This window comes from Mesoplodon mirus (assembly GCF_964341445.2).
Source record: "Mesoplodon mirus genome assembly, chromosome: 6".
Lineage (NCBI taxonomy): Eukaryota > Metazoa > Chordata > Mammalia > Artiodactyla > Ziphiidae > Mesoplodon > Mesoplodon mirus.
In genome coordinates this window covers 87,258,351-87,279,096 of record NC_138982.1, presented here as the reverse complement: position 1 = coordinate 87,279,096, position 20,746 = coordinate 87,258,351, and the positions used below count along the sequence as shown (strand labels likewise).

At 37.1% G+C, this 20,746-nt stretch overlaps 1 protein-coding gene across 2 annotated transcripts in view; it reads left to right on the top strand.

Moving 5' to 3' along the window:
• Nucleotides 1-555: 555 nt before the first annotated feature.
• The window catches only part of ATP6V1A (ATPase H+ transporting V1 subunit A), a gene marked incomplete at its 3' end in the record, with an annotated part of 62,665 nt that continues 42,474 nt past the window's right edge, over nt 556-20,746 (top strand). The window contains exon 1 of one of the 2 annotated variants that reach the window (XM_082626148.1): nt 556-681. Of the gene's footprint in view, nt 682-714; nt 906-20,746 lie in introns of those variants that run through there. The other variant, XM_082626147.1, reaches the window with a different exon arrangement.

Below are 20,746 nucleotides of genomic sequence, written 5' to 3'. Positions count from 1 at the left end.
TAAAAGCCAGATTTTTCCACCCCTCCCTCACGTCTCCCACTTCAACAAGATCAGTCTTCCCCGGCCCTGGTCCTCCCAGCTGGTAGTCTCCAGTATGACCTTCAAACGCTCCTGTCTCCTAATAAGATTTTATAAAGCTGGTTCCTCTAAATGTAAAGAAGCCTGTGGGACACTTAAGTAAATTAGTGCTTTTAAGACAAATAGGTGTAATTAACAATTGGCCGGATAACTTGGCTTCCGTCCAGCACATTTCGGTTTCGATATCACGTGATGGCCCCAAACCCGTAAGCCTGGGATTTTTGCCGGCGAGCCCCAGGGGGGCGGAACTCCATCTCCATTTCCGGCCCCTAGACCACGGCGTGAACGTCACTTCCTTAGCAATGCACTTTAGCCCGTTCCACCCACGCCTTCTACGTTGCACTTTACAACATAATCTTTGCGGACATTTTTGTTTTGTTTTTGTTCTCCTAAAATCTAATCGCAAGAAAATTAATGTTCAAACGATCCGCAAAAATACAGGCACTGGAGATGCAGCAAGCCCGGTTGGGGAGAACAGGGCGGAGCCCGGGGTCACGTGACTGTCTAGACCCGCCCCCTCTGCAGCTGAAGACTTCCCCTCCCACAGTGACAGAGCCTCTGGGTAGGTGATCGGCAGAGTTTCTGGACCTCGCGCCCCGGCAGGTGAGTGGCGACCGGTAACCGGAGGCTGGCTGGGATAGAAGAGAAGAGGTGGGAGGAGGAAGAGAAGAGAGAGTGTGAATGGTGGCCTCTGCTGTCCCGGGCTTCCCCTCGCTGTCATCCTGCACCGGCGATCTAATTTCTCCAGTTATCTTGACACCCGCTCCCCCACTGTGGTCGCCCCTGCAACCTAGGAGTTCACATGTCCACCTTTCCCGGGGCTGGGGGTGAGTGCCGCCATTATGGTTCCCCTTTCGAGTCTTTGGGGCTTCGGGTAGTGGTTGGTTCAGGCATTCTTCGGGGTCTGCAGTAGCCTCCAGGTCTCAATCCCCTGTTCTTTGGCAGAGGCCTTGTAAGGTCTTTACCTTCAGCCTCGGGCTGGGGAGCAGGGAGATAGGAAAAACCCCGGAGGCAGAGGCGTCTCCTGTGAGACAGGCTTAGGAGAGAATGTCACCGATGTGGCCCTCACTGCGGAGTCACTGTAAAGCTTGCTTCCGAATGTGCATTCTCAGTTAATTCTTAGTTTTTATCTGACATCCGTGCGAGAGGCGTTTTATAGATGTCCACAAGCTTTGAATGGATCTGGAAGGGTAAAAGGTGGCCGTTTACCTTTCTCTTCTCTGACTTAATGGTGCAGAAAAGGAGAGGACAGTTGAAAGAATAAATATATACTACTTTCAAAACAGGAGGTGTTGGTAATGCGACAGTCTAGATTGAATGGGGAGGCGTTGAAAGATGGTGTTGCGATGTCATGATCTGCAGGAGACCCAGGCTAGCTTATGGAAAAGTGACCTCCCTGAAAGGGAAGTAATTCTTCAGAAACTAATTGGGCTGGAAAGATAATTAAACTAATGTGTTTGACCATAAACTTAAAGGTAAGGAGGTTAAGTCGAGATGTTGCTGACTTCATATTTTCTGCCTTTGACATCCTCTTGCCATTTCTCCCTAAAATCCTACTTAATTGCCACTTCCAGTCAATTCCTTGACTAGTGGTAAATTTATGTTAAGTAGCATTTGTATCCCTCCTTAGCTTTCCCCATTTGTAAAGCTCCAGGTGACCTCTTCAGATTTTGATGAACAGTATTTTCTGAAAGTGCAGAAAGGATTGTTTAGGTTTTTGCCCAACCCAGTGTACTCCCTTTTCACATGTAATATAGTAACCAATGTTTTGACCCCAAACAATGTGCCTTAGGGAAGAGTGTTTTTCTGTTTGGGGTTAAACTCTTGTTTATACTGCAAACTCAGAAAGTCCCTTGGTTCTTTTAAATTGAAAGGCCTTACAGAAATTACAAATTTGATTTTTAAAATTTAAATTACTTTTTCTTAATCTGAAAAAATTATATTCTTAGTTAAGCCTTAGAGTTTTCTAACCCATGTCATTGAAGAATCCATTAAAAAGACAGCTGAAAAATGAGGAAGATGGAATCATTATCTTTGAGTGGTGGGTATGACTGGCTTATTTTTGTTTTTCTGGTATCTTCCAAATTCTCTGCAATAAACTGGTCTTATTTTGTTAAGGGGGAAGTTAAAATTCTAGAGTAATATCAGTTTAACAAAATGTTTTATAGTAAGTTCAAAATAGAGAAACTTGCTTATTGATGCTCATTACTAGAAAATATAACCTTAAAGATCTTTCTTGCTTTCTCTGAGTAATGACGAAGGCCACTGTTATGATTTACAGTTTTAGCATTTTGTGCATATAACCTATATTGGACAAAAGCACTAATTTGTTTATGTTTATGTATCGGTATGCTTGCTACCGATATAAATATAGTTTTATCCATTAGTTTGCTCCAGAGTGAGGTTCCCTGATCACTAGAGGAGAGAAAAATGTAAGCAGTGTTGCTTCATTGCCCAGGTAACATTCCACCAAATAAGAGGAATTCTTGAAGTCCAAACCAGTCCTGTCTGGGTGAGACCAAAATGGAATAGAGAAAACAGGCTAAAAAGGATTGAGTACTAGAGGAGAAAATGTCAATGTGAAAGAGGTTGAATGAGTTTGCAATTTTACTTCACAGTTCCTCTGATTTTAGGGAACTTGCAAAAGCAATAATTTAGACCACTAATGAAATCTGGAAGATTGGCAGCAGGAATTAGTGACTAAATTGCTACTAAAGTTGAATTTGAAAAAGAGCTTTGACGTTATACACGATTTACACACACAAACAAGTGATGTGAAGTGTGGAAACCATTTCTGAGACGAGCTTTTTATCCATCTATGAGTATTATATGCAGAAATCTTTTTTTTTTTTTTTTGGCCATGCCACGTGGCTCATGGGATCTTAGTTCTTAGTTCACTGACCACTGACCAGGAACTGAACCGGCACCCCCCTTCCCCACCCCCGCCCCCGGCAGTGAAAGTGCGAAGTCCCAACCACTGGGCCACCAGGGAATTCCCTATATGTAGAAATCTTAACATTCATTAGAGAATTATGCTGTAGTCCAACATTAAAGGGCACACGGGGGTTTTTGTGTTCAGGTCCCTGGCACGTCTTATGTGCTTACTCTGAGGTCTTTCTTATATGTCACTGCCTTTGTAGATTATGGCCACCACCAAGATGCTTTCTTCCTCTGTGGGCAGAACTAGGCACTCACTTCTATAGACTACTACACAGTATTTTCTATTCTTCTATTTTCATTTCTAGCACGTTGTATTTAAATACTGTTTGCTGGGCTGTTCCTTAGTAAACTGTAAAGCTCCTAGGAATTCAAGGACAGTGTCTCTACTGTTGTGTCTTTAGCACCAGGATGCAGAAGTACCTGGTAGGCATTCAATAAATTGTTTATTGAATGAGTGTTTGACAGTTGGACAGGGAGATTAAACTACTTTTAAAGTTCTTGCAGATCATAGCTCCTACTGAGTTTATGCACTAGGTATTAGCTTTCAAATATAAATTGTTAATAGTAACCATCCAAATCATGGTCAATAGAATAGATATAAACCTCAGATGGACTTTATTAATGTAGTGATCAACTTATTTTCACAACGTATGTGTTTGCATGATAGGGAAGGGAAGAGGAGTGAGTTGTGCTTATTGAAGAAAGAGGCACTGTACAGGCTACACGTGATACAGCACTAGACTAAAAGTCAGAAAATCATTAAGTACTGCCACTTTAGCTATGTGCTTTTAAGTAAAGTTGGGGATGGGGGCTTATGGTTTGATACTTAGGAACCTTTCTATCAAGGGTATTATGATTTCAAGTGAGATAAACCCTAGGTAATCTATGTGAAAGTATTTTTTAAACTAAGTGGTATTTCCTGATCTATAGACCTGGGTTCAAGTCTGGCCTTACCACTTATTTAAGCTGTGTGACCTTGGACAATTTACTTAATCTAAGCTTAAATTTCCTCGTGTTTAAATCTATGCCACAGATACTATTAAATTAGATCATGATGCAGAGGACCTAGTACATACTTTGTACATTTAAAAAATTAATTTTGCTGATATCTAGTTTGATTTTATATACCTAATTTCTAAAGGAGACTTTTAGATATCCTATAAAATTGAGCAACAAGTTTGGGGTATGGAGTAAGGAGTAGAATTTGAAATGAGGCTTATTACCAAAAAAATAGCAAGAAAAATGTACTTCTAGCAAAGATTCTAAAATATATTTATTAATAGGAGCTAAGAAATATCAGCATAAAGTCTATTATTTTGGCAACTGCAGTGACTTAATATTTTCTATATAAAGACTTTCCAGAGCTCGTGATCATTCATATGTGGAATCAATTTAAGGAAGTATTGTATTTCTAAATTATTATCCCTACAATGGATTATAGAAATATATTAAAATTATACCACCCTATAGAGGTGGAACTTTTGAGTTTAGCTTATATTTAAAATTTCTGGCTTTTATTCTAAATGTTTTTATGCCTTATTTTTATCCTCATTTGAAGTAGACATAGGAATATAGAGAACACAGTGGAGACGTGAACTAGAGTAAAATTTTTCCCTTCCTAGGTTGATGATTCACAAGGTTTAGTGGTTTTGTATTGGAAAATAGCAGTAAATTAAACAATAATTGAAGTGTAGCTATCATGAGTTTATGTTTCACCTTAGTCCTGAAAAAAATAACTCATTTGTTTCAAGGAAAGATTTTATTGAGATTATTGAATATTCTCTTTAGTGTCTTTAATGTCAAGTTTTCTGTTATAGTGAAATAAATTATGATCAATAACCATATTTTCCATTTAATTTTTCTGTAGAGACTTTTCTTTGTTTCCTGTTGTGAACTGAAAGTGACTTCGGTTTATATAAGTGTATTATTTTATATATATATAGTATATACATATTATATGTATAGTAAATAATATACATTGTGTGTGTTTATAAAGATAGCTGAAATAGATGTATATTTTCATAGTAATAAATCTTTATTTTTACCTGTAACTATTAAAGTCATCTTTAGAATTAGTTACTGCTGTGAATAAAATTATTTAATGATTAATTTTTTTGAAACGCCCCTTTATATTTGTTTGTAGTTCGCTCTGTTTAATAAATTTCACAACTGCACTTAGCCTTCAAAATTGGTGGTATTTCATAGGTATTTTGAGATTTAACCTATGTTTTTTTTGTTGCTATTTTTTTGGTGTCAATACTATGACTAGCTACTACAATAAAATTTTCAGTGTTTTTCTGAATCTTAATGCTATCTGTAGAAACGGTTGTTCTTCCGTTGACAAACCTTTTTAAAAATTATATCAACAACATGCCATGTTTTATTTCTTTTCTGAAAAATAGTTAGGCTTATTTCATTGAAAATAAAGTGGGTAATGCATGATATAATGCAGAAGAGCTCCTCATGTGCTTGAGCAATGAAAAACAACCAGACTTTGTTTTGTTTTAGTTATTTCTTAGTTTAATTCTTTTAAGTGTTTATTTAAAAATAAAATAGAGAAGACTAAATTAGAAAACACTTATAAAATTGAAGAAAGGGCATGATATAGAAACTGTATGTGTGGTAATGATTGTGTATACATATTGAAAAAGATGGACAGAAATGCATCAAAATAAGTCAGATTAGGAGATTTAAGAAAGTTTTAAAATTTATATTTGAGTTCCTACAATAACTATTTATTGCTTTGGGCAATAATTTTTTAATTTGGTATGGAGAATTCGGCATTTAAATGATGATTTCTTCTTAATTACTTGGATATCCTAAGTGAAAATGTTTTGACTTATCCAGATAACTGAATACGTTATTTAAGTTTATAGGTGCAGGTATGTTTTTAGGCCTCTAAGCTCAGCAGAATTTTAAAAAGCAGAAGTAAATCTCAGCATATAAAAGAATTTAATACATGGTGAAGTGATATTTGAATCCAGTGGGAAAAACGGGGACATATATAGTAAATGTAACTGACACAGCTTGTCTGTCTGGAAGAAATTAACTTGAGCCAGTACTTTGCAGCATATGCACCAACTAGTTTCAAGATGGATTAAAAACTTAAATATTTAAAATAAAATATTAAAAATATTAATTCCTAAAATTTTTTTATATATACAATCTAGATGTAGTGATGACCTTTTAAACCAAGATAGGAAATCTGAAAGTCATAAAAGTAAACATAGGTGTATGAGAACACATAGAAATGAAGAATTTTTCAATGGCAAAAATAGAGGACAAAAATCAGATTGAAAAAAAATTGAAATATGTATAACAGATAGAGGTAACACTTGTCAGAACTTTTACATATTAAGAAAAAGTCCACACAGTAGAAACATTGGTAAAGCATATGACCAGAACTTCAAGAGAAATCCGAACATTCAACAAACTTACGAAAAGATGTATAACTTCACTAGTAATCAATATACTAACAATGAAAATTTTTTTCTGATTAGCAGAAATTAAGTGGTAAACCTACCGCTAGCAGGGATGTGTGGTAAAGGATTTTCTCATAAAATGCTAGTGGAGATGTAAATTGTTAGTTTTTTTCGTAAACAATCAGGCAATATCTGTTAATATTAAAAATACATATTCTTCCATCCAACATTCCCACCGTATGGACTCTTCCTTAGAATAAAAACACCAGTAAGTAGCAAGTGTTGACATGAATGTCGATTAAAGCAGTGTTTGAAGTAGCAAAAGCCTGGGAACAGAGGGAATGCCTGCCAGTAGGGGTATTGATATATAACTTATAGATTTTATGTTTTTAAAGTCCATTAAAAGTAGGAGTTAAAAAAAAAAAAGTAGGAGTTAAATCCATACTGGTGAATCGAAAGGATTTCCAAATACATCCTAAAAGGATCCATCATGTATCTTAAGTGAGAAAGGCAAAGTTTAGAGAAATATATGTAACGAGATCCCATTTTTGTTAAACAGCTGAAAAACACCATGAGTTTTGTATATGCCTATATGATTATCAACACTGGAAGGAGGAAGTAAGCAAAAGAAAACAGACAAAGGAAAAAAGGCAGGGTATTCACAATAACACATGCATAAAACTACATGTTTGTGCATATGTGTACAAGTTGAATTGCAGAAAGGATAGTCACCAAAGTGTAGGTTTAGTGGTTACCTCACTACATGGATGGGCATTTTAGGTGGTTTTTATTTTCTTACCCTTTTCTGTATTATGTGTTTTTATTTTTACAATGAACATGTAGTGTTTCTGTAATTAGAAAAAACTACCTTTTTTAAAAAGAAGGGACTTCCTTGGTGGCACAGTGGTTAAGAATCCACCTGCCAATGCAGGGGACACGGGTTCGAGCCCTGGCCCGGGAAGATCCCACATGCCACGAAGCAACTAAGCCCGTGTGCCAAAACTACTGAGCCTGCATTCTGGAGCCGGCGAGCCACCACTACTGAGCCCACACGCCTGGAGCCTGTGCTCTGCAGCAGAAGCCCGCGCACCGCGAGGAAGAGAAGCCCCCCACTCGCCGCAACTAGAGAAAGCCCGCGCACAGCAATGAAGACCCAACACAGCCAGAAATTAATTAATTAATAAGTTAATTAATTAATTAAAAGTAAAAGATCTCTTAGGGCAAAGAAGGAATTAACAAAAGGAAGGATTCCATTTGAAATGGCCAGAAATGGCAATTGTCTGAAATTTTTTTTTGTCTTAATTACTTAGGTATCTGAGGGGAAAGTGTATAAATTACCCTGCTAATTCCATAAATTCTCCTTAATTTTTTTGTGTATGTGATAACCCATGGGCATCCAATAAGAAGTTGTCATTAAAAATGTACAGAAGGGGCCTCCCTGGTGGCGCAGTGGTTGAGAGTCCGCCTGCCGATGCAGGGGATACGGGTTCGTGCCCCGGTCTGGGAGGATCCCATATGCCGCGGAGCGGCTGGGCCCGTGAGCCATGGCCGCTGGGCCTGCGCATCCGGAGCCTGTGCTCCGCAACGGGAGAGGCCACAACAGTGAGAGGCCCGCATACCGCAAAAAGAAAAAAAAAAAAAAAAATGTACAGAAAAGTGATAGGCATTACCAGATAGGGTTACAAATTTTATTTTTGGTATGGATATTAAGTCCTCCAGAAATGTTTTCTGCCTTGGAGATAATAGAGCATATTGTACAATTATGGAGTCTATTGCCTGACATAATCGTTTGACGGTCAGCATAAGGGAAAGTCCACATTTGGGTTTTGATGAATAAAAAAACTAGATACAACGTTAACTCTCCGTAGAAAGCTTCAAATAAGAATGCCTGTAAAGAAGCAAAATTAAGTTATTTAGTACTTGATTTCAGTCCTTTTAAGAATCTAAAATTAATATATCATTCAAAGCCGTAATAGAAAATAACAGATGCTTTAGAGCAGCGGTCCCCAACCTTTTTGGCATCCCGCACCGGTTTCATGGAAGACAGTTTTTCCGAAGACGGGGTGGGTGGCGGCAGGTGTTGGGGGGGAGGGTTCAGGCGGTAATGGGGAGTGGCAGATGAAGCTTCGCTCGCTTGCCTGTTGCCACTCACCTCCTGCTGTGCGGCCGGGTTCTTAGGGGTTAGGGACCCCTGCTTTAGAGTGAAATTTGTTGCATGTTTAAAGAATTTGTATTTGTTTCTCATGTTGATATTTTTTGTTTCCCCTTTTCCTTATCAGTTTTACTAACTTAATTATGTATATGTTCTTTATTGTAAACTGTACACATTTTTCTCCTCCAGTTTTATTGAGATATAATTGACATACAGCACTGTGTAAGTTTAAGGTGTACAGCATAATGACTTGACTTACATACATCATGAAATGATGACCACAGTAAGTTTAGTAAACATCCATCATCTCATATAGATACAAAATTAAGGAAAGTTAAACAAATTGTTTTTTCTTGTGATGAAGACTCTTAGGATTTACTCTCAACAACTTTCATATTTAACATTCAGTAATGTAATTATATATCATGTTATACAGTACATCCCTAGCACTTATTTGTAACTGGAAGTTTGTACCTTTTGACCACCTTCATCTGGTTACCCCTTCCCCTGCTCCCTTATTTCTAGTAACCACAAATCTGATCTCTTTTTCTATGAATTTGTTTGTTTTCGAAGTATAATTGACTTAAAGCAAATACTATGTTAGCTCCTGCTATACAACATAGTGATTCGATATTTCTATACATTTTAAAATAATCACAATAAGTCTAGTTACGACATGTCACCATACAAAGATATTACATACTTATTGACTATATTCCCCGCACTATACATTTCATACCTGTGACTCATTTATTTTGCAACTGGAAGTTTGTACCTCTTAATCTCCCTCACATGTTTCTTTCCTCCCTCAATCCCCTTCCCTCTGGCAACCACCTGTTTGTTCTCTGTATCTATGACTTTGTTTCTGTTTTGTTTTGTTTGTTCATTTGTTTTTTAAATTCCACATATAACTGAAATCATACAGTATTTGTCTTTCTCTGACTTATTTCACTAAAACCCCGTAGGTCCATCTCTGTTGTTGCAAATGGAAAGATTTCATTCTTTTTTACAGCTAATGTTCCATTGTATGCACACACCGCATCATCTTTATCCATTTTTCTGCTGATGGACACTTAGGTTGCTTCCATCTCTGGGCTATTGTCAATAATACTGCAGTGAACTTAGTGGGGTACATATATCTTTTCTAGTTAGTGTTTTTGTTTCCTTTAAATAAATACCCAGGAGTGGAATTGCTGGATCATATGGGAGTTCTGTTTTTCATTATTTGAGGAATGTACAAATTTCTTTTGAAAAGAGTTGGGATATATGTAAATAAAAAGTAATTTTAGAGTAGTATTGAGAGGCAACATAGCAAGCAAGGAGGTTAGGGGTGTAGGTACTGGAGCCAGACTGGCTCAAACCCTGGCTCCGTTACTTCTTAGCAGTGTGACTTCGGGGAAGTTTCTTTTGTTTCTGTATTGCATTTTTCTCAGCTTTAAAATAAGGATATTAAGAGTATATTTATTTCATTAAGTGTTGTGAGGATTAAATGAAAAATATAAGAAAAGTAATTAGAACAACGACTGTTACATAATAAGAGCCATGTACATATTTGCCATTATCATTTAGTTACTATGCTCTTTGCTCAGTTAATTAGTTATATATAGTAATTTTATCACTTGGCTTAATTGCTTTAGCACTCATCGAATCACTCAATTTTTTTTTTTTTTTTGCGCTACGCGGGCCTCTCACTGTTGTGGCCCCTCCCGTTGCGGAGCACAGGCTCCGGACGCGCAGGCTCAGCGGCCATGGCTCACGGGCCCAGCCGCTCCGCGGCATGTGGGATCCTCCCGGACCAGGGCACGAACCTGTGTCCCCCGCATCGGCAGGCGGACTCTCAACCACTGCGCCACCAGGGAAGCCCCACTCAATATTTTTAACTAAGTTGAACGGATAATACATGTACAAATACAGTAAAATTTTTATATTCATACATGTGTGCGTTTTCTCCCCCTCTCTCCATCCTTACTCTTTTTTCTCATGTATTTGTTTACAAAGGTAGCATCTTGTCATGTTATTCTCAGGCCTTACATTTTTCATTTAACAATGTTACCTTGGAGATTTTTCCACATTGATACAGTTAAAGATGCCACGTTCTTTTAAATAATAGTCTAGTATTCAGTTGTACTAATGTACCATCATCATCCTACACAACAATTTTTTGAGAGTTTACTCCTGTATCAGGCACTTTTCTTGAATTAAGTCATGCAAGGCTCTCAACAACCTTAGGTCTTATTTTTATCCCCATTTAACAGATGAGGCAGTTTAGGCTTTGAGTGGTTAAATGCCCACCAATGTCACACAGTTCATAAGTAATAGGACACTGGAGTTGAACCCAGAGAGTCTTTTTCCAGAGATTACTATCTTAACACCACAGCTCTCAGACTACCAAAAGTTATTTAACTGCGTAGTCTCCATATTATTGGACATTCCAGTCTTTTGCTGTAAGAAACAGTGCTGTAATAGATTATTTTGTTAATAGCACATTTTGTACACATAAAGTAAATTCCTAAAAATGGAAGAAGTGGATCAAAGGATTTTGAATTTTGGTGGGTATTGCCAAATTATTGTCCAATTTAGGGATGCACTGACGGTCAGGTTTGTCCTCAGTATTTTGCCAAAATCTGCCCATTTAGCTTGAGTCTTCGGGAAGCTGAATAGCTGAATGCCTTTAACATTTCTAGCATCCCTGAATTACGTGTGATCTACCATCATGTGATAGCATAGGTTACCCCATATCTAATCAGTATATAATAGTGTCAGTATGAGGACAAGGTCTGGCAAATGTCATGACTTTTTGTTACTTTAAAATAATAATAAACATTCTAGATATAACTTGAAGTGCTGTTTATGTGACTCATACACTGAAATTCTGTCCATTGAAGTTTGAATGTAAATTATTAAAAGTAAAATATTACAGTTGTTAATACTTGTGAAAGTTGCTGAATTTATGTACCAAAACAATTATGTTAGAGCTCTCAAATAATACATAGGGAATCAGATTGCCAATTAATACGAACATTGAGAGTGTGATAGCTAGCTAAATGTAAGAATAACTGTATCTTGTGAAAAAAGGGTTGTCACTCTATAAGTCCTAGTCTTAGGTAATGCAGAATCAGACAGTGAGGGACTTTATTAAGATGAGTTACAATATCCACAAATTATTTTGAATATAACATACTTCTGTTCTGTCCTCAGTATCTTGCCAAAATACTTGTTTCAAGAAAGAAAAGTATCTCTTATTAATCCGAAGAATAGGCTAAGTGACACCCAAACTCTTCAGTGTGATCCAAAGCAGACACTTAAAATACAGAATGCTCAGGTCCCAACTTGGTACGCCTGCAGTGCTTGAATGTAGATTTATAGTACCTGCTATCGTTCAGTGGTGTGTGTGTGTTTTAAATATGATCTCATCCTCACCCAAAGATGCTGTTGGATAAGGAGGGTGGGGGAAGTACCTAAAAATAGGCAATGATAAAGACTATTAATTCTTTATTGTAAACTATTTCTACCTCAGAGAAGAATAAAACAACAGACAATAACTCCCTCTACCTTCACCCTCCAAATGAATCATTGCACCATAGCAACTTTGATACCTAAAATATTAGAGCTGAGCCTGAATCTTGGAGGACAAACCCTTCTATGCCTCATGCCTCATGGCTCAACAGTTCAAGATAATATTCCTAAATCCTCACACAAGATATTGCCATTAAGCCCTGTTCTGAAACAAAGATGAGTAAGTACTTTAGAGGCATTTCTGAGTAATATACTCCTGAGCTGTTAAGGGACTGTGGAAATTCTCAGGATTTGCCGAACTTGACTGGACAAGTGGGTGCCCATACAGCCTTATCAAGAGCCACATTAGTTCATTCTAAACAGACAAAAGCCTGTGTGGTGGTTTTCAGCTGTTCCCCCTACAATATTCCTAGGGTTAAGGTTCTCTTATTAGCATCATAGGCATACATAGCATCGTGTAGTCTTCTGTAACTGTTAGATGACCAGTAAAAACAAAAGTGAATATGATGTATTCTGTGTAAGCATTATGCCCTTACAGGAGTCATATTGTCAATACTTTGTACTTTTTAAAAAAAGTTTTGAGGTATAATTGACATAATTGCAAACATTTCAAGTGTACTGTTCAACATTTTGATATATGTATACACCCATGAAACCATCACTACAGTCAATATAGTAAACATATCCATCACCCTCAAAAGAAATTTCCTCGTGCCTCTTTGTAATCCCTTCCTTCTATACCTCCCCACTGCCCATCCCCAAGGAACCACTGATCTCTTTTCTATCACTATAGGTTAGTTTGTATTTTCTAGAGTTTTATATAAATGGAACCCTTTCCCCGGGGCGGGGGGACATACCTCTTACTTTTACATGTTTCTATGATGCATTTCTTTTTATTGCTGAGTATTCACTGTATACCACAAATGCCACAATTTGTCTATCCCTTCACTTGTTGATAGGTATTTGGGTTGTTTTTCTGCTTTTTGGCTGTTACGAATAAAGCTGCTATGAACATCCATGTAAAAGTCTTTGTTTGGACATAAGCTTTCATTTCTCATGGGTAAATACCAAGGAGTAGAATGACTGGGTCATATGATAGGTGTATGCTTAACTCTCTAAGAAACTGCCAGTGAGAGTTCTAGTTCTACATCCTTACCAACACTTCCTGTGGTCAGTCTTTTAAAATTTTAGCCCCGCTAGTTATGGAGTGGCATTTCATTGTGGTTTTCCTTTGCATTTTCCTAATATTAAGCATATTTTCATGTATTTATTTGCCATTCATGGGTCTTCTTTGTGCAGTACATCTTCAGATCTCTTGCCCATCATTTTAATTGTGTAAAAGTCTCCATTTTAGTCAGTTGTCCATTTCTGTGTGTGGTTGTATAGCCTTTTTTAAAAAAAATAAATTTATTTTTATATTTTTGGCTGCACTGGGTCTTCGTTGCTGCACATGGGCTTTCTCTGGTTGCGGCGAGTGGGGGCTACCCTTCGTTGCAGTGTGCAGGCCTCTCATTGTGGTGGCTTCTCTTGTTGCGGAGCACGGGCTCTAGGCACGTGGGCTTCAGTAGTTGTGGCTCGTGGGCTCAGCAGTTGGGGTACTCAGGCTCTAGAGTGCAGGCTCAGTAGTTGTGGTACACAGGCTCAGTTGCTCTGCGGCATGTGGGATCTTCCTGGACCAGGGCTCAAACCCGTGTCCCCTGCACTGGCAGGCAGATCCTTAACCACCACACCACCAAGGAAGTCCCTGTATAGCCTTTTTGAGCTAATATTTGTTTGTAAAATTTTAAATAATAATACCAGGCAGAATAATGGAGATAAGATTTTATCTATTCTTTGTATAATTATTTGGTGTTCTAGCATTGATAACATCAAACAAAATAACCACTAAGGGCTTCCCTGGTGGCGCAGTGGTTGAGAGTCTGCCTGCCGATGCAGGGGACACGGGTTCTTCCCCCGGTCCGGGAAGATCCCACATGCCGCGGAGCGGCTGGGCCCGTGAGCCATGGCCGCTGAGCCTGCGCATCCGGAGCCTGTGCTCCGCAACGGGAGAGGCCACAACAGTGAGAGGCCCGCGTACCGCAAAAAAATAAAAAATAAAATAAATAAAATAACCACTAAAACTTTAACATTTTAAACTTTTAACAAACATTTTTATTCTTTTAAATCAAGAGGTCATTCTATGATGGTAATATTTGGCTTCAGCTTTGGCCTCAGGTAAATACTGATTTTTAAAACCTTGGCTGTTGGGCATTAGGCCAGAATGTGTATTCAGTGCACTTCAAAGGGGTTGTATCAGTTTTCAGTCAGTGAAGGCGTATGCCTATTTCCCACACACCTTTGCCAGACTGTCTCTGAGCAATATTTAGTAATTGCCTACTATGTGTCAAGACGCTTTACTATCTAATTGGGGTACTCATTGAAGAAAGCAGGTGTGGTCCCTGTTTTCCTCACACTTAAAGTCTGGCAGTAGAAACAGACACTGAAAAATTCTGTTCTCAGATTTTTAATTACAGCAGTGGTAAATGCTACAGTAGAACAATATTGAAGGCTGTGAGCACATACCAGGGGGAACTGGAAGTTAATTCCTTAGCAAACCATACTATTGAAAACCTCCATCTGTGATTAAGTCCTTCTCTCCCCACAGCCAATTTAGTTAAATAAACCCTGGTTGTTAATCATAGAATACTAGGCAGACTGTTAGAAACGCAAATTTCTTGCCCTCTGAATTCAGTCTGTGGACTTTGACTGAAGTCATATCTTTAAATCCAGATTGTGAGGTGTTTTTTCACCTATATATATTAAGCAGGGTTCTTTTCCTCTTTTGTCTCCAGTTTATGCTTTACGTCATATTTTTATTTTATGGCAGAGATTTTATGAATTCCGTAGTTGGAGGTAAACCTAGTTAGGGTGATGGTTCCTTTTAAACACTGAGTTAATAAGCCTTCACACAGTTTGTGAATCTTCTTTCTTTTCTTTCCCATCCGTGAAATAAATGACAGGACAGATCCATTTGAATATGTAAGCATGATTTTATAACACAAGGTGTAGTAGCATTTTTACTGCAACACTGCTGATGCTGACTCTTCTCCTGTGTATATCATTCTCAAATACATGCATTGCTTGTGTTTGGCCTGCTCATGATGTATTTTCTTGGCAGAGCAATCAAGGAAATTTCTCATTAATTAACATTCAAAAGAGTGGTATGGTAATTGTAGGCAGTTTTCAAGAGAAGTTTCTAGGTATTTTGAGCAATAGTTTTTTTTTTAAGTAGTTGTAAAATTTCTGGGTTGACTGCTTTTGAAAGGGATAGTTGTCATACAAGACTGTCGGCATTTAAAAAAAATAATTAAAGGCAACTCATAGACAGTTTATCTGAGAAAACCTGTCCAAAAGCCGAAGAGCCACTGCAATGCTCAGAGCCCATGAAGAGTAAGGATCCTCTCAGAAGAAAATTTGTTAAGGACAGTCCTCGGCACTGTGAACCTGGAGTTATAGACTGTTTAACCCAAGAAATTTCATTATTATTATTGTTATTGTTATTATTAAATACTTTTGGGGGGGAAGACTGTAGGATTTGAAATAAACTAATACTTCATTCTTTATCGTTATTGGATTTTAAAGATATTTCTAGTTTTTCACTATTGTAATGTTAAAATAAACACATAGGGAATTCCCTGGCAGTCCAGTGGTTAGGACTCCATGCTCTCACTGCTGAGGGCTCGGGTTCAATCCCTGGTTGGGGAACTAAGATCCCACAAGCCATGCAGTGCAGGCAGGCAGGCAGGCAGAAATAAATAAATAAATAAATAAATAAATAAATAAATAAATAAATAAATAAATAAATAACACATATATAAATAAATCCTTATCCACATGTCAGATATATTCCAGAAGTACAATTTACAAATCAAAAGGTTTGAATATTTTTAAAGGCCTTGTGTATTGCCAAATTGCTTCCCACATTTCTTACAAAATAATAAACCCAAACTGACCTTTCTTTGATGCTTATAGGTCATTCTCATGGCCATTTATCAATTCATAAAATATTTCCTTGTCTCTTCTATTTATTCTTTGAGTGTAGCTCTTTAATGATTTGTTACTTTAAATCTGCAGTGGTCTAAAATATTAGGTAATAATTTTTAATTGTGCATAAATTGAGTCAATAAGACTATACAAAGTTCTCTTGCAATGTGCAGAAGCTTTAAGACTGTCATGCTAGCAGTTCAGAGATCTTGTTTTTCTGTTTCTTAGGTCTTTATTCCAATAAAGGTTGGCAAGTCTGACCACTTTATATATAAACATTATTGTGCTGTATTTAGTTCTTACACCATATATTATCGTTTCTAGGATATACCTTTTTTCCCCCATATCTCATACCTTTGAAATTAATGTCTGTCCTGCAGTTTCTGGACTGTCTTAGTTTAATATGTTGGTTTTCCTCTTAGTAGTACATCAAATAAAGGAATATGTTATAATTGATGGTATCTTAGATTAGATGAAATACGGTAGTACTTCTAGGTAGGAGAGTGTGTGTAAGAATTGCTCTTGTGAGACAGCAGCGTAAGAGGATTCATATGGATCCTTAGTTGGTTGCCTTACCTTGGCTTCACCTAGTCAGTAAGTTAAAGTGAATGAAAGTATACTAGCAAAACATAGAAAATAAAAATAGCAAAAAATGGGAAGCCGTAAAAAATATAAATAACAAAAAGTGGGGTACTGTAAAGAGAATTATTACATAAACTATGGTATCCATTTAATGGAATATCATACTGTTTAAGATGATACTTATTGGGCTTCCCTGGTGGCGCAGTGGTTGAGAGTCCACCTGCTGATGCAGGGGACACGGGTTCGTGCCCCGTCCGCGGAGCGGCTGGGCCCGTGAGCCATGGCCGCTGAGCCTGTGCGTCCAGAGCCTGTGCTCCGCAACGGGAGAGGCCTCAACAGTGAGTGGCCCACGTACCGCAAAAAAAAAGATGATACTTATTAAAAATATGTAAAGTTGTATTGTAGTATTGATTACAATTGTATAAAAAATTGTGAGGAAAATAACATCAAAGTCAACAGTATTCAAGTTGTGAGACTTTCCTTTGGGTATTTTTAAAATTATAAGCATATTGCTTCTGAAAGTAAATTTTAAGCAGAAGTATGTAACAAATGCTTATTTTCTTTACTGTTTGTATCATTTAGCTATCTTTTTGGCTGTTTACATTCTTGGTAAGTTAAAATATAAAATCAGTGACTCGTTTTTTTCTTTGTAACCTGAAATCAAGAAATATTCTAAAAATTCACATAGAAGTCTTATGGGATATTAATGTTAGCTTCACTATAACTTTTAACTCTTTAATAAGTTTTGTCTTAGAGATAAGAAAAATAAGAGGAATTTCTCAGATAGTGTTTCAGGTAAATTTATTATTCCAAATTTATGACAGTCTATTAACCAGAAATTTTCTACTACTATTCCCTGTAGCAAAATTGTATTGGGTCTGTTTTCATTAATATTCTTATTAGTTCCAAATATGCCCATTTACTTCACAGTTAAATTTATTTTTACTATTATTATCAATTATTTATGTTTGTGTTATAAAGCTAGGCATTAATAAAACACAGCATTGTGTGTTGTTCTTTAAAAATCTTAGTTCTTTAGGAGATGGATATTCTAGGAACAGTCAATTCTTGGTTGTTATACTACTTGCTCTTTAGTTTGTGAATGACCTGTTATGTCATCTCTTTTTCATCTTCTCCCTTTTGCCTGCATATTATTCTTTGCCATTCTAACATAGAGTCAGTTAATAATGGAAAAGAGGCATCCTGGGCTTTTTTTTTTTTTTTTAAAGGTAATAGAGGTTAAAGCTACTGGCTAAATAAGGTCTTCTGAGTTATTTGTTATTATTATAAATGCTTAGATGTTAAAATCAGACTAAATTTGGGCTTCTCCACTCCATAGCTCTAATCTTGAGTGGGTTGCTTAAAGTCTCAAAACCTATTTCGTAATCAAACAATACCTGCCTCCTAGGACTGTTGTTAAGGGTTAAATGGGATGTGTTTATTTTTTTAACATAATGCCTGGAGTGTGATATGTGCTTAACAAGTAGTAGTTTATCTGTTTTTAATATCAGAACATTTTATTGAGTTACTGCTGTGCAAGGCTCCATGCTATGTGGAGGGAAGAGAGTAAGAAAATGATAAATTTATGCCCCTTGAAGGCAGGGATACATGAGTCTGTTCATATGACAGTTCTACCATTGGTCATAGACTTCTAGCCTATAAATTTCAAACCATAGAACTTATACACTAAATACAGTATTTTGTTATTCTGGTTAATACTTTGGATTATCACCTCAGTATAACCCAATTTTATTTATAAATTTTTGAAGTGAAAGGAATCTGTGATTGTTTATTTCTAGAAATGCTATCAAAATTGTTTATGGATAAGCTTGTCATCAAAGCATAAGAATATGTAGCCAATAAGATTTGAATTCTATTGCCAGCTTAATTGTCCACCCTAGCTTTTTATCTTTACTATCTCTTTTACAGGATTAGTTGTATTTTAATAAGTGAAAGGGTGTTATCTGTGTGTGCCCTCAAAAAATTTTATTGTAGTAGGAATAAATTTTTTCTGATTCTGTTAGTCCAGTTTGCCATCTGTGATCTTTCTATACTTCTCTACTCTGATTCCCACTTTTGTCTGCATATTTCCTTGTAGTTCATCTCAAGTAAATTTTTGTGAACTATTTAAGTAATGACCTTAGAGATGCCTTTATTCTTAACCTTTTGACCTGTCCTTTAAAAAAATAACACTATGAAATATGTATACCATATAAAAATATTTATTCTTGAAATCCTCTCCTTTCTGTTTTGTTATAAAGGCAACAGGGACCCAGATGCTTTCTGTCTTTCAGTTTTGCTGTCCTTAGCAAGATGGCCTGTCTGCTTAGATTTGCTTCTTTAAAGGTCCCAAGATGGCTGCATGTCCCACGCAGATGACCAGATCCCAAGGGAAAAGGTGTTTTTCATGGCCTGTATATTTTAAAAGAGCAAAGAAATCATTCCCAGAAGCTTCCCAGTAGACTTTGCCTTACCTCTTATTGGTCAGAACATCATAACATGCTCATTTCCAAACCAGTCATTGACAGGGGACCTGGAATTACCTTGATGTGTCTACCAAAATTTGAACCAATTTAGGGTTTTGCTAACAAGATAAAAAGGGGGAACTAGTTATGCTAATCTGCCACATAAGCCTTTCTAATGGTGTTGCTAGGGAGGTAGGTTAAATAAAACGAATAGAAAAGTACCTCACAAATGATTGTGTACTATACTCTATGAATATAAGGTAGTGCTATTAGCTGGAATTCTACCAATTCTATAACTTTGGTTATAATTTATAGCAAGCATAAAAATATTAGACAGATTCTTGATGCCTTTCTCCAAGAAGGTAAACTGTGTATGGAAATAAGTATTTGCTTTTAATCAACTAGATTGTTCTTCATCTTAAAAAAAAAAATCTATTATTTCCAAAGATAGTCTTCAGTCAGTTGGATAGGATGTATATTTCCAAGTGTTATGTTAAGTATCAATGAAGTGCCCCAGTATCAATTAAGGATTTTGTATGTAAATAAATCTTGTCTTAGAACCTTGGTATTTAGCTTTTACATAACACCTACCCTTGCCTCCAACAATTGTATCATCCAAGACTGGTAGTGAAAACATTTCCCGAGTAATGAAATTACTAGGTAATTTCATTAACCAATAGCAATTTGTAAGGGATCTTATAAAATAGAAGGAACAAAAGTGGGCCTCTGGTGTTGTAATTTGCCTCTGCAGTGTTCTGCAGTGTTTGGGGGAGAGACTGGTGACTCATTAGATCTGATGGTTGCCTGTGCTATCGGGATTTTTCCCCTTCTACAGCAGGGTTTTTTGTTTCTTGGGTTTTTCTTAATTTCACAAATATGGGGGGTGGTTACAGTTTGTGACTATTAGAATTTTGGATTTTTTTTGTTTTTTGGGGGTTTTTTGGCTGCATTGGGTCTTCATTGCTATGTGTGTGGGCTTTTCTCTAGTTGCAGTGAGTGGGGGCTATTCGTCTTTGCAGTTTGCATGCTTCTCATTGCAGTGGCTGCTTGTTGTGGAGAGCGGGCTTCAGTAGTTGCGGCGCGTGGGTTTCAGTAGTTGTGGTTCGCAGGCTTTAGAGCGCAGCCTCAGTAGTTGTGGCACACAGGTTTAGTTGCTCGGTGGCATGTGGGATCTTCCTAGACCAGGGATCGAACCTGTGTCCCCTGCATTGGCAGGCAGATTCTTAACCACTGTGCCACCAGGGAAGTCCCCAGAAGCTTGGTTTTAATTGCATTTACTTTTTATCCTTAAAAGAGGAGTCCAACAGCTAAAGCCAATTTAAAAAATATAATCGAGTTGATTTCTCTATAAGCGCAGGTACATATAACACATTGTTTTAGCGAAAGCAACTGTTTTTAAAGTAAATATCATGCTTTTATTTTTTAAACGATTGAAAGCAACAATAATAGCTGCATATCGTATTAGAAAGGAGTTATTACATAACACATAAAACTTCATGTAGGATTAAATCATATCATGATAGTTTGGATCTTATGGAGATTTGGCATGAGATTAACTTTCCGTATAA